A 13,442-nucleotide genomic window follows, 5' to 3' on the forward strand; every position below is an offset into this window, starting at 1 on the left:
TCTCACAGGTATCGGATGAAATCTGGTGCCATGACCCGGGTGGCTGTTAGGAGTCAGATTTTATGGAGTATGGTTCAATAAAATAAAATACTATTTCAGTCTTTCTACTTTCAAATTTCATGTTAACTTCAATGAGTTACTTTGAAAAAAGTTAATTTCTAGTTATTTTCACAAGTAAATCCCATACCAACTCTCTTTTATTTTTATTTAAGTGTAATTATGACCAATGTTAACCATTGGCAAATCTGCTAAGCAGTAATTCCCAATAGCTTTTTTTTTTTATATTCAAGTGTGGCTCTGGCAGAACAAATGTTTGCAGCTACTCTTTAAAACGACTTGTGATCACTGTTTTCTCTGTATACTTCAGTGGTTTGGTTTTGTTAAAATGCAAATACTTGCAAATATGTTTAATGGGAGATGCACTCCAGTCCACAGTCATCCAGAGGTTAACCCGGAAAATCAACCCAGCAAATAAGATGGAAAATGGGGCCAACAAACCCATCTTCATCCTCCAAACGATGACAATGTGCAAAATAACCACAGGGACTGAATGTTACAGGTGACAGCAGTAACTCAATGTGGAAAAGAACTGTTTACTCAGATAAACAAGAAAGTTTCATTTCAGAGAAAACATCACAAATCAAATGGCAAAACTACAAGAAATTTTAGTCTGAAATCTCAAGTCCAAATTAATTAGTAATGCTTAAGATCTTGTAATGAGTAATGAATTTTCAATCAGTTTCTGATAGAATAGCAGTTTTAAACTGACCCTGAACCATCATTATTTTTCTTATATATAATAAAACTCTTTGCATTATAAGTACTTACATGTATGTACTTGGACAATATGAAAACAAAAAAAACACTACCTTGTCATTAATTTGTCTTAAATGTATATTAGGGTTTGGTATTGCCGTTTGACACTGACCTAGGATTTGGGATGCACCAGATCTTGCATTGGGTCGGGACTGAACTCCATTGACAGAGCACCACAGGTAGCTCCAGCTGACGGGATAACAAAAAAAAACAGACCTTCATGAAAGTTCAATGCATGGTTCATGTGAAATCTCAAACAAGCATGCTACTGTATACTTTTTGATTTAACTCTAAAGACCTTAATTACCTTAATACTTCATTTGTAATGAATATGCCACTTCAGCTTAAGAAATAATAAAGTGCTGCATCTCCTCTGGGTGACATTTCTTCATGAGACTCTCTGCAGGCCTTGCAGTGTGAATCTATTTAAGGATTGTTATGCTGACATCCTTCACAATGATCAATGGTTTCTCATTAGTGCTCATATATAATGCAGACAAACTGTTTCTATTTCAAGAGAATGTTCTTGTAGTTCTCATATGTTGAAGAATGACTGTGTGAGCCATTTAATAATAAGCATTCATAATAATATTCTTGTTTAACCTTTAGTCAAGAATCTTATCAAATCAATTATTACAGGATGCTAATGACCTCAAAAACTTAAATCAAGATTGGTGACCACTGACCTTAACAAAATCTTCAAATTTATGTGAATATATTTCTAAAGCACTGGATAAATCTTGAATATGTAAAAGCAATTAAAAGGATCATTGAGATTAGAGCTGTTGTGGAGGAGGAAATCTGCACAATCTGACTTTGCTGCAGCCTGGAATTGAACTACTGGTTTCGTCTGGTCAGAGGAGAACTGGCCCCCCAACTGAGCCTGGTTTCTCCCAAGGTTTTTTTCTCCATTCTGTCACCGATGGAGTTTTGGTTCCTTGCCGCTGTCGCCTCTGGCTTGCTTAGTTGGGGTCACTTCATCTACAGCGATATCGTTGACTTGATTGCAAATAAATGCACAGACACTATTTAAACTGAACAGAGATGACATCACTGAATTCAATGATGAACTGCCTTTAACTGTTATTTTGCATTATTGAAACACTGTTTTCCAAATGAATGTTGTTCAGTTGCTTTGACGCAATTTATTTTGTTTAAAGCACTATATAAATAAAAAGGAGCCATTCACAGTTTGACAATTTTCAACCTATTCCTTTGAGTGAATATACAGTTTAAACATTTATTATTGGACAATGAAGAAAAAAAGCCTTCAATACATACACATATTGATTCATTACTTAAAGTTTTTCTGCACGGTTCTCTTCATTGCCATATGGTGGTCCTGTGTTCCATTACAGCAGCTGGTTTTACAATCATTCAATGGATCTTAAAGCAGTAAAAGTTATCAAAATAATAATGTCCTTTTTACGTTACTAAAGTACTTATAAAATAATGTGTATGTGTTCATCGATGCATGAACACTTACTGTCGTCCCCGAGCTGCAGTGTCAGGTTCCTGCAATCTACACTCCAAAGCAAAAACAGAACTGTCACAACTTCATACATTACCTTAAAAATAACAAAACTGAAATATATACATACTTTGCACATAAGTATTCACACCCTTAACTTAACCTTAACCTTAGCTGAAGCACCTTTACAGTCTCAAGTCTTTTTGGGTATGATACGAAAAGCTTTGCTCATCAGAATTTGGGAGTTACCTTCCATTCTTCTCCTCACCTCTCAAGCTCTGTAAGGTGGGATGAGGGCAGACACACATTTTCAGGTTTCTCCACAAATATTTAATTGAGTTCAATCCCAGGCTGTGACTGGGCCACTCAAGGAAATTCACAGAGTTGTTTCTAAGCTACTCTTGCTGTGTGTTTAGGTCACTGTCCTGTTGGAAGGTGAACCTTCTGCCCATTCTGAGCTTCTGAATGCTCGAGACTGGGTTTTCATTAAGACTATCTCAATATTTTGGTGAATTGGTCTCTTTTGAAAAACAGGTGCTTTTTAGTAAATTCACGTCTTCACTGAGGAGAGGATTGATTTGGCCACAATGCCTTAGAGCCCAGATCGGTGGATTGTTGCAGTGATGTTCCTCCTTCTGTAGATTTCTTCTGTCTCCACGTATGATCATGGAGCTCAACTAAAGTGACCATCGGGTTCTTGTTCACCACTCTAACCAAAGCCCTTCTCCATCACTAGCTCAGTTTGAGGCCAGCTCTAGAAAGAGTCCTGGTGGATTCAAACTTCTCCTGTTAAATGTTACAGAAACTACATGCTTCAGTGACCATTCAATGAAGCAGAATGCTTTTCTGAATGCTTTTCTTCTACAGATGTGTGGCTTGACACAAACCTTTTTCTGAGCTCTACAGGACGTTTTTCACCTCGGGGCTTGGTTATTGCTCTGATAAGCATTTTCAGCTGTTAAAACCTTTTAATAAGATGTGTGTGTCTTTCCAAATCATACCCATTCAATTGAATTTGCCACAGGTTAACTTTTCATCTGATGTGTTGTAACATCTACAAACAATAAGTATGTCCTTGAGCTAGAGTTCAGCTGTCCCAGATAAGGGTATGATTACTTATGCAATGGAATCATTAAAGTTGTTTATTTGTAATAAATTTGCAAAGATGTTAAAAAAAATGTTTGTTTGCTTTTTTGTTTATTTTTTTGCCTTGCCATTATGGAGTGTAGATTGATGTGGTAAGTAAAGGTATACAAAGGTATATAGGCATATAATATATATATTATATGGGCATATAATAAAAGTATTTTATATGTAGCCTATATAAAAACATAAGGCAGCAACATAGCGTGAAAAAATTGTATGTATGTATGTGTGTGTGTGGGTATGTGTGTATATATATATATACAGTATTGGCTAGCGACAGCTGGGCACTCCTCATGTGTTTTCTTTATGGGAAAATGATTATGCAATTTATGGGGGTCAAATTTTGATTGCATCTGCTTGCTGGTATATAATATGCATCATGCCATGTCTTGACTCCTGGCACCAGCCCCTGCAGAAATAAACATGACTGAACAACTGAGGGTAAGTTAAAAGAAAGGGTACAACTTTACAATCCGTATCCTGTCTCATGTAATCGCTCAATCAGTGTTTCAACTGCGCAAAGACTTGTAAACAATGACACATGACGTCACATTTACCTCAGAAACAAACATATTCTGGTGATGCTGAACTCTTTAGCCAGTCAGAAAAATTAACTGTTGAGAGGGGTATTTTGCTAAATATATATGCACTATATAACATATTCATGATAATGTTTACTGTTCTGTTTTTTTTTTTTTTGTTTTTTTTTTTTTAAAAATTACTTTCATGAATATTTTACAGCATTAGTTGAGAGGGTTTTTTGTTTCCTTGAGAAATTTTGGCAAGCACTGTAAGTTACCTGATATATATCCAAAATAATCAATATTTAATCAAAAAGAATCAGAAGCTTGTGGATGACAATCGAATCCAATCGTGAAATTTGTGTCAAAACCCACCCTTAAAGAGTACTGGCCTGGGGTGTGTTTCCCAAAACCATGGTTGCTAACCTGTTAGCAACTTAGATGGTTGGCAATTTGAAATTGCATTGCAACCAACAAAGTTGCTAACTTCGCAACCATGGTTTTGGGAAATGCACTCCTGTTTATACAAGCTCTCCATAAAACAAACAAAAGTAAATAAAATTATTTTAAAGACCCACATAATACAGACACTTCATTTTAATGTGTTTTTTATTATTGTTTTATTATTTAATATACTTAAAAGAAAGCATTTGCATTTGGTTTGTAAAAGCTGTTTTTATGCAAGTTTTACCCTTAGCTTTTGCTGCATTTACACAGTTCTGACCAGCAGGCGTGACATAAGTGACATAAGCGTGTGGAGTGAAGAAACATTTAATCATTTTGTGAGATTTGATGGGTTTGAGGTTTGAATCATAGACTGGCTATGCGGACCCCCACCTGCAGTTAGCATGACTCCCATTCATTTTGGTGTCACTTTGACAGCGAATAACTTTACATCTGAGGCGTTTAAATTCTAAATATATTATTTCTATAGAAACACGAAAATGTATAAAAGGCCCCATTACCTTTTATATTACGTTAAGCAGTTTTTGTAAAAATAGGCTAACAATTGCGTCATAACCAGCGACTCCCTGTTGCACAGTAGAGAAATTACAGTACAGACAGGAGGAGAAGTTCGCAGGCAATCTTTTACTGTCTATGAGGCAATCAGGGGGATGTGGAGGCATAAAGTCAAGGGAGAAGCCCATAGAGAGTACATAAAAGCAACGGGACAAACATGCACCAATTATGCACGTCTGCAAGATTCGGTGGGTGATTCAGATTTCCCTTGGCACAGCGATTAGAAGGCTTACAGGTTGCTCACGTGACATTTACGTCATCAAGTTCAGTTTGAATCTGTGCAGTACGCTCGACCCCCAGGAAGTGGGTGCTTCTAATTGACTTCACTTGTCTCCGTTGAATCCAATGGGGTCGCTGTGTCCATTTCTTTTACTGTCTATGATAAAAACAGGTTTGAATGCTTAGGGACAATTTGCTCTGTCTGATTTCGCTCCCCACGCTACTGATACTCTACTGCTATTGGCTCATCTGCGTTCGAGGGGAGGGGCTTAACAATAGGGTGCTAACGCCAGTTCATCACTTTCTTTTACTGTCGATGGTTCACATAGACAGTAAAAGAAATGGACACAGCGACCCCATTGGAACTCAACTGAGACAAGTGAAGCCCGTTTTTAGCGTTTTTTAGCACTTCCGTTTCTGACGCGCAGACTCAAACGAAGCTTGGCGACTTCAGCAACCTGTCTGACAGATGTAAATCTTCTAGTAGCTGTGCGTGCAAACTGCCATCGTTAATCTTGCAAAGACAGCGAGCTTGAGCGGGGAGTTCTTTGTCGCGAGTGAGCAGGAGTAAGTATTCTGATTAATTATTTTGTATAGTATTTTAAAATGTAACGCCAGTACGCCATATTAAGTTAATTGTCTGCGAGCTTCTCCTCCTGTCTGTACGGTAATGCGACAGAGAGTCGAGTGGTTATGACGCAATCGTTAGCCTATTTTTACAAAAACTGTTTCTACGGGGCCATAATGTAACATAGAAGGTAATGGAGCCCTTTATAAATTGCCGGGTATCTTTAAAAATAAATAATGGACAAATGGAGTCTTTAAACGCCTCAGATGTAAAGTTATTCGCTGTCAAAGTGATGCCAAAATGAATAAGAGTCAATGGGATGCTAACGCAAGTGAAGTTCTGCTACAAGATGGCGGCACCCGGCCGACTTCAACTTCCGGTCGACTTCCTTGTCACCTGATGGTTCATCAGGGAAATCCGCCATTTTGAGAGAACTGAGGTGATGAGTAAATGCAGATTTTACTCGTGTTAAACTTGCGTTCTTAACACATTTGGATAAAAATACCATCATTACACAACAGCAAGTATTGATAGTATTTAAAGTTTTTTTTTTTTTTTTTTATTATGATGTAATGATATGTTTATTGGCGCTCAGTGGATAAATCATTCATTTGAAATCACATTCGCACACATAAGCACTCTTGGATTCGTAAACGTATATGTTCATTTGTGATTACTTCCTTATGAAAATACTATAAAGGTGTATTTGTGTTTAATACAGTGATTGATTAAGTGTGACTTTTCATAAATAACAAAAATAGAAGAATAAAATAGAAGTTAGAAGTTAAAATAGACTTTTTTTTTTGGCTATTTTTCCTAAAGTAATTTTTAAAGTTGTGCATGTTTAACAGGCAGCTACAGAAAGGTTCTGTGCAGGTTGTTTTCCTGCTCTGTAATTTATAGTAAAAGGCTCCACACACTCCTGTTGTTTTGTCTTTGTAGGATCTCTGACCACAACTGTCAGGCTTGGTTTTATTATGCACCACTTTGTTACATTCAGACGACCATTTAAAACATCTATGTAATGTACTAAAAACAATAACCTGAAAGCTAAGCACATTGTATTACATTTAGTTGAAGTAATGGTGCTTCATATAACATTATCCAGAGAAACCAATGTTAATGATAAATCCCCTGTTATGTTTGTACTGGCTACTGTATACAGGCCACCAGGGCACCATACAGACTTATTTTAAAGAGTTTGGTGATTTTACATCCGAGTTAGTTCTGGCTGCAGATAAAGTTTTAATAGTTGGTGATTTTAATATCCATGTCGATAATGAAAAAGATGTATTGGGATCAGCATTCATAGACATTCTGAACTCTATTGGTGTTAGACAACGTGTTTCAGGACCTACTCATTGTCGAAATCATACTCTAGATTTAATACTGTCACATGGAATTGATGTTGATAGTGTTGAAATTATTTAGCCAAGTGATGATATCTCAGATCATTATTTAGTTCTGTGTAAACTTCATATAGCCAAAATTGTAAATTCTACTTCTTGTTACAAGTATCGAAGAACCATCACTTCTACCACAAAAGACTGCTTTTTAAGTTATCTTCCTGATGTATCCGAATTCCTTAGCATATCCAAAACCTCAGAACAACTTGATGATGTAACAGAAACTATGGACTCTCTCTTTTCTAGCACTTTAAATACAGTTGCTCCTTTGCGGTTAAGGAAGGTTAAGGAAAACAGTTTGACACCATGGTATAATGAGCATACTCGCACCCTAAAGAGAGCAGCCCGAAAAATGGAGCGCAGCTGGAGGAAAACAAAACTAGAGGTATTTCGTATTGCTTGGCGGGAAAGTAGCATATCCTATAGAAAAGCATTAAAAACTGCTAGATCTGATTACTTTTCTTCTCTTTTAGAAGAAAACAAACATAACCCCAGGTATTTATTCAATACAGTGGCTAAATTAACGAAAAATAAAGCCTTAACAAGTGTTGACATTTCCCAACACCACAACAGTAATGACTTTATGAACTACTTTACTTCTAAAATCGATACTATTAGAGATTAAATTGCAACCATTCAGCCGTCAGCTACAGTTTCGCATCAGACAGTGCACTATAGACCCCCTGAGGAACAGTTCCACTCATTCTCTACTATAGGAGAGGAAGAATTGTATAAACTTGTTAAATCATCTAAACCAACAACATGTATGTTAGACCCTATACCATCTAAGCTCTTAAAAGAGGTGCTTCCAGAAGTCATAGGTCCTCTTCTGACTATTATTTATTCCTCATTGTCATTAGGATATGTCCCCGAAACCTTCAAACTGGCTGTTATTAAGCCTCTCATAAAAAAGCCACAACTTGACCCCAGAGAACTTGTTAATTATAGACCAATCTCGAATCTCCCTTTTCTGTCCAAGATACTAGAAAAGGTGGTATCCTCACAATTATATTCCTTCTTAGAGAATAATGGTATATGTGAGGATTTCCAGTCAGGATTTAGACCGTATCATAGTACTGAGACTGCTCTCCTTAGAGTTACAAATGATCTGCTCTTATCATCTGATCGTGGGTGTATCTCTCTATTAGTTTTATTGGATCTTAGTGCTGCGTTTGACACAATTGACCACAACATTCTTTTGCATAGACTTTAACACTTTGTTGGCATCAGTGGAAGTGCATTAGCATGGTTTAAATCGTACTTATATGACCGCCATCAGTTCATAGCAGTGAATGAAGATGTATCATATCGATCACAAGTGCAGTATGGAGTACCTCAAGGCTCAGTACTAGGGCCGCTATTCTTCACGCTTTATATGTTACCCTTGGGAGATATCATCAGGAAACATGGTGTTAGCTTTCACTGTTATGCTGATGATACACAGCTCTATATTTCCTCGCAGCCTGGTGAAACACACCAATTTGAAAAACTAATGGAATGCAGAGTCGATATAAAAAATTGGATGACGAGTAATTTCTTACTGCTAAATTCAGAAAAAACAGAGGTGTTAATCATAGGGCCTAAAAACTCTGCTTGTAATAACCTAGAACACTGTCTAAGACTTGATGGTTGCTCTGTCAATTCTTCGTCATCAGTTAGGAACCTAGGTGTGCTACTTGATCGCAATCTTTCCTTAGAAAGCCACGTTTCTAGCATTTGTAAAACTGCATTTTTCCATCTCAGAAATATATCTAAATTACGGCCTATGCTCTCAATGTCAAATGCAGAAATGTTAATCCATGCATTTATGACTTCAAGGTTAGACTATTGTAATGCTTTATTGGGTGGTTGTTCTGCACGCTTGGTAAACAAACTACAGCTAGTCCAAAATGCAGCAGCAAGAGTTCTTACTAGAACCAGGAAGTATAACCATATTAGCCCGGTCCTGTCCACACTGCACTGGCTCCCTATCAAACATCGTATAGATTTTAAAATATTGCTTATTACTTATAAAGCCCTGAATGGTTTAGCACCTCAGTATTTGAATGAGCTCCTTTTACATTATACTCCTCTACGTCCGCTACGTTCTCAAAACTCAGGCAATTTGATAATACCTAGAATATCAAAATCAACTGCGGGCGGCAGATCCTTTTCCTATTTGGCGCCTAAACTCTGGAATAACCTACCTAACATTGTTCGGGAGGCAGACACACTCTTGCAGTTTAAATCTAGATTAAAGACCCATCTCTTTAACCTGGCATACACATAACATACTAATATGCTTTTAATATCCAAATCCGTTAAAGGATTTTTAGGCTGCATTAATTAGGTAAACCGGAACTGGAAACACTTCACATAACACCGTACTTTCTACATCATTAGAAGAATGGCATCTACGCTAATATTTGTCTGTTTCTCTCTTGTTCCGAGGTCACCGTGGCCACGAGATCCAGTCTGTGTCCAGATCAGAGGGTCACTGCAGTCACCCGGATCCAGTACGTATCCAGACCAGATGGTGGATCAGCACCTAGAAAGGAGAGTAACACTTACCCCTTTTCCTCCTGTTGGTGCGAGCAAGCCGTCACTCACGTGTGTTGGATGACCCAACTTAAAGGGTTAGTTCGCCCAAAAATGAATTATTAATCATTAATAACTCACCCTTATGCTGTTCCAAACATGTAAGGCCTCCTTTTATCTTCGGAGCACAGTTTAAGATATTTTAGATTTAGTCAGAGAGCTCTCAGTCCCTCCATTGAAGCTGTGTGTACGGTATACTGTCCATGTACAGAAAGGTAAGAAAAACATCATCAAAGTAGTCCATGTGACATCAGAGGGTCCGTTGGAATTTTTTGAAGCATCGAAAATACATTTTGGTCCAAAAATAGCAAAAACGACGACTTAATTCAGCATTGTCTTCTCTTCCGTGTCTGTTGTGAGAGAGAGTTCAAATAAAAGCAGTATGGATATCCGGTTCGCGAACGAATCATTCAGTTCACCAAATCGAACTGAATCGTTTTAAACGGTTCGCATCTATAATATGCATTAATTCACAAATGACTTAAGATGTTAACTTTTATAATGTGGCTGACACTCCCTCTGAGTTCAAACAAACCAATATCCCGGAGAAATTCATGTACTCAAACAGTACACTGACTGAACTGCTGTGATGAACACCGAGCCGAGCCAGATAACGAACAATAGTCTGACAAATGGAAATTATATATAAGATGTGTACGGTGATGTTCAGGATGACTAGTTTGGGTTTGGACAGCACTCCACTGACAGAGCACCACAGGTAGGTCACGTCCCCCTCCATCTGCAGCTCTCCTGATACATGAAACACCTGACCTCCAGTCTAGCAACCACAAATGATCCCAAGACGAGTGAAAATTCATTATGTGAAATCTCTCAAACCATCCTGCTATACTTTCGATTTGACAGTGCATGTGTGCATTTTACAAGATTTACCTCCATACTTTATGTCCCATCTGGATTGTAAGTAATAGAGAAGGCCATTGTGACGGGTGGTGAAAGGACAGTCTGGAAGCAGATGCAAGTTTACTGATTTAATGAGAAGATATAGCGTTGGTACAGTATTGTTCAAAATAATAGCAGTACAATGTGACTAACCAGAATAATCAAGGTTTTTAGTATATTTTTTATTGCTACGTGGCAAACAAGTTACCAGTAGGTTCAGTAGATTGTCAGAAAACAAACAAGACCCAGCATTCATGATATGCACGCTCTTAAGGCTGTGCAATTGGGCAATTAGTTGAAAGGGGTGTGTTCAAAAAAATAGCAGTGTCTACCTTTGACTGTACAAACTCATAACTATTTTGTACAAACATTTTTTTTTCTGGGATTTAGCAATCCTGTGAATCACTAAACTAATATTTAGTTGTATGACCACAGTTTTTTAAAACTGCTTGACATCTGTGTGGCATGGAGTCAACCAACTTGTGGCACCTCTCAGCTGTTATTCCACTCCATGATTCTTTAACAACATTCCACAATTCATTCACATTTCTTGGTTTTGCTTCAGAAACAGCATTTTTGATATCACCCCACAAGTTCTCAATTGGATTAAGGTCTGGAGATTGGGCTGGCCACTCCATAACATTAATTTTGTTGGTTTGGAACCAAGACTTTGCCCGTTTACTAGTGTGTTTTGGGTCATTGTCTTGTTGAAACAACCATTTCAAGGGCATGTCCTCTTCAGCATAGGGCAACATGACCTCTTCAAGTATTTTAACATATGCAAACTGATCCATGATCCCTGGTATGCGATAAATAGGCCCAACACCATAGTAGGAGAAACATGCCCATATCATGATGCTTGCACCTCCATGCTTCACTGTCTTCACTGTGTACTGTGGCTTGAATTCAGAGTTTGGGGGTCGTCTCACAAACTGCCTGTGGCCCTTGGACCCAAAAAGAACAATTTTACTCTCATCAGTCCACAAAATGTTCCTCCATTTCTCTTTAGGCCAGTTGATGTGTTCTTTGGCAAATTGTAACCTCTTCTGCACATGCCTTTTTTTTAACAGAGGGACTTTGCGGGGGATTCTTGAAAATAGATTAGCTTCACACAGACGTCTTCTAACTGTCACAGTACTTACAGGTAACTCCAGACTGTCTTTGATCATCCTGGAGGTGATCATTGGCTGAGCCTTTGCCATTCTGGTTATTCTTCTATCCATTTTGATGGTTGTCTTCCGTTTTCTTCCACGTCTCTCTGGTTTTGCTCTCCATTTTAAGGCATTGGGGATCATTTTAGCTGAACAGCCTATCATTTTTTGCACCTCTTTATAGGTTTTCCCCTCTCTAATCAACTTTTTAATCAAAGTACGCTGTTCTTCTGAACAATGTCTTGAACGACCCATTTTCCTCAGCTTTCAAATGCATGTTCAACAAGTGTTGGCTTCATCCTTAAATAGGGGCTACCTGATTCACACCTGTTTCTTCACAAAATTGATGACCTCAGTGATTGAATGCCACACTGCTATTTTTTTGAACACACCCCTTTCAACTAATTCAACTAATTGCCCAATTGCACAGCCTTAAGAGCGTGCATATCATGAATGCTGGGTCTCATTTGTTTTCTGAGAATCTACTGAACCTACTGGTAACTTGTTTGCCACGTAGCAATAAAAAAATATACGAAAAACCTTGATTATTCTGGTTAGTCACATTGTACTGCTATTATTTTGAACAATACTGTACATAAACAAACAATGACGATGAGACAGCGATACTCCGAGGGAATGGTGAAGCGGTGAGAAGTCCAGCTGATGGTGGAGAGAAGGTGGGTAATCCGAATGACGACGGCGTGAGGCAGCAGGAGAAGGTGGCACAGGAACTGTGGGGAATAGAGCCGAAGGTAAGTGTCCGTGGCTGAGTGAACGTGCGAAGAGTGATGAGGTTCTAGGGAAACACAGACATCCAAACGCAAACAACACGGAGAGCCAGACGAACAGGGTAAACACATCAACATTAAACAAGGATCTCACAAACAGAAGACGTGAGACAAGCCATTATATAGTGGCTGAGTAATGAGTGGCAGCTGTTGCTGATACAATTAACGGAGACGCCCACAACTAATTAGTGCAGACACGGAACACACAGAATTCACCACAAAGTGTAAACATCCCGAGATCACGGTTTACCAACCGTGACAGTACCCAGAGTTCCCAGAAGGGCCTACCTGCTGATTGTATTCATCAATAAGGGAGTGATCCAATATGTCCCTAGCAGGTACCCAACTCCTCTCCTCCGGACCGTAACCTTCCCAGTCCACCAGATACTGTAATCCTCTTCCCCTCCGAGTCCAGAAAACGATTAACCAAATATGTCGGTTCCCCAAATACGAGACGCGGCGGCGGGGGAACCGGAGTAGGCGGATTAATACGTGCATAAAACACGGGTTTAATTTTGGACACATGAAAGGCGGGGTGTATCCTCTTGTACGCAGGATGTAGTTTGAGGCGGACTGTCACCGGACTAATGATCTTGGTGATAGTGAACGGGCCGATACATTTAGGAGCTAATTTATTAGAAACGGATCGCAAGGGAATGTTACTGGGAGAAAGCCACACTCTTTGACCCACGACGTAGACGGGAGGTTTTGACCGGTGGCGATCGGCCTTGGCCTTAGTGCGCTCCCTCACCCGGAGCAGAGTCTCACGGGCTCTGGTCCAGGTGCGGTGACACCTCTGGACAAACGCGTGAGTGGAGGGGACCGCGACTTCAGATTCCAGACTGGGAAATGCTGGTGG

Source organism: Carassius auratus, chromosome 47, assembly GCF_003368295.1.
Source record: "Carassius auratus strain Wakin chromosome 47, ASM336829v1, whole genome shotgun sequence".
In the NCBI taxonomy this organism is placed as follows: Eukaryota; Metazoa; Chordata; class Actinopteri; order Cypriniformes; family Cyprinidae; genus Carassius; species Carassius auratus.